Genomic DNA, 1,889 nt, shown 5'->3' with positions numbered 1-1,889 from the left:
CTCTTGTTCTTCTCCGTCTGCTGTGGATGGAAATGTTTGAATGGTCACTAACATTATCATAAACGTTTTGGTGATCTCATTAACGTTTGTTTACTTATACATGTATATCCATCCATGCAAAGCCATGTATGTATGTGTCTATGCGTGTGTTTGTTAGCACATGCTCTTTCAATATCCAAAAATCCTAATTAGCATCGGAGTATAATAAGTATATCACTATCTTTTCTAATAAGATGAATTTCCCATTGGTAGCAAACTCCATTTTCTATGACGGTTTGCAATGGTGAAGAATCTTTTAATTTCACTGTGGATCTGGACTACGAAGACCAACATCAAAGCAATTGCTCCTTGCCCAAAAAGTTTCATCAAAATCAGTCAGTAACTTTTCTCTTTAACAAACCGATCAACAAACACCGGCAAATACAAACAGAATATTAATTTTCCAATACATTCTTTATGGATCTGGCAACAATACTTCTAGTTATAAAGTACTATTGTTCAAGTGGCATTTGAATTCAAAATTGTAATAATTCTCAGTTCCTTCGTTTCGTTCTCACGTGACGCAATATTAACTAACAATTCCTCGAGTTCATTTGACACTTTAAAATTATCTGAAGAACATCTTTCCACATAAAACATAGAGAGAGAGAGAGAGAGAGAGAGAGAGAGAGAGAGAGAGAGAGAGAGAGAGAGAGAGAGAGAGAGAGAGAGAGAGAGAGAGAGAGAGAGAATTCGTTTGACACTTTAATATTATCTGAAGGACATCTTTCCACATAAAACAATGGTGTTTTATGATAACAATGAGAGACTGATGATAAGACGACTTTATAAAACATGCAAATTGAAAATGTGTCTGCAGGGAGATCCATTCATGCTAAATGTTTTTTCGTTCTGTCATGCAGTGCTTTGGAATGATCAAACAAAATCATGAAGGTCGTCCAGCTGATGATGAAAAGTTAATATGCTGATTTAAAGGCAATTCGACGAACGTTAAAAGAAAAAAAAGAAAAAAGAAAATAAAAAATATACAAGCAAGATCAGAAAATCCATAAAAAGACCTTTCTGTTCTGGATAATGTGACGACAACAGGATAACAGGTTGCCTAAATTGACTACGATCAAAGTTCAATAGCCAATTAGTATAATCACGGATTAAAGAAAGAGTTCGAATAATCCCCTCACTCATCTGCGCACATGATTACGAGCAAATAATAAAAAAAGGATCTACCGGCCTTTTAGTAACACCGTTCCAAAAACCTGCTTAAACAAAGTTCAATTATAGGATTATGTCAGTATCCCTCGGGCAGTACGAAACAATTGTTTGTAGTTCCTAAGTACCTCGTGTTTGTGTATCACCTGATGTGCAGGTTCGCCAATAAAATGGTAACCATCCATTTTATTTTTAATATTCTGTTCGTATTTGAATCTGTCCTCAAGATACAGGCGGGTGTTCTGATATTAATTAGTCTGTTAACACTGCCCTTCAGTCTACAGAAAGAAAAACAATGAAAATGCCTACATACTACATCTACGCTTAAAAACATACACACACACACACATTATGTGTATCATTCCTACTATATACTGTAGCAGTGAGATGAATAATGATATTAAATGTATCGTAAAAAAGAAAAAATCGCTGTAAAGGAATCACCAAACGTTAACATTAGTTTCCATTGCACATGCATTGCGAGTGTCAGCTATCATCATTGCATGTGGCGGATATATCATCGAAATCTCTAATTACAAATGCGTTCACTTGGCCATAACCCTACTTCCAATGACGAAAATTATCCATAATAGAATTTATAATCAAAATACGAATGGAAAGGCAAACTGAAGGTAAAACTGTTTAATATTGTCATACTTTCACATAGATAAAAGGGTATA

At 34.8% G+C, this 1,889-nt stretch overlaps 1 protein-coding gene across 1 annotated transcript in view; it reads right to left on the bottom strand.

Moving 5' to 3' along the window:
• Positions 1-118, bottom strand: part of LOC147472457 (uncharacterized) — a 740-nt gene extending 622 nt beyond the window's left edge. Inside the window, exon 1 of the mRNA XM_086533020.1 lies at positions 1-118. This exon is cut by the window's left edge and continues 622 nt beyond it. The gene's annotated coding sequence lies outside the window, so the exon portion shown is untranslated.
• Between the last annotated feature and the right edge of the window lie 1,771 nt (positions 119-1,889).

This window comes from Penaeus japonicus, unplaced genomic scaffold (genome assembly GCF_977035675.1).
Source record: "Penaeus japonicus unplaced genomic scaffold, GWHDUDI00000001_assembly GWHDUDI00000001, whole genome shotgun sequence".
NCBI classification, from domain to species: Eukaryota; Metazoa; Arthropoda; class Malacostraca; order Decapoda; family Penaeidae; genus Penaeus; species Penaeus japonicus.
This window is presented reverse-complemented; position numbering and strand designations above follow the sequence as displayed.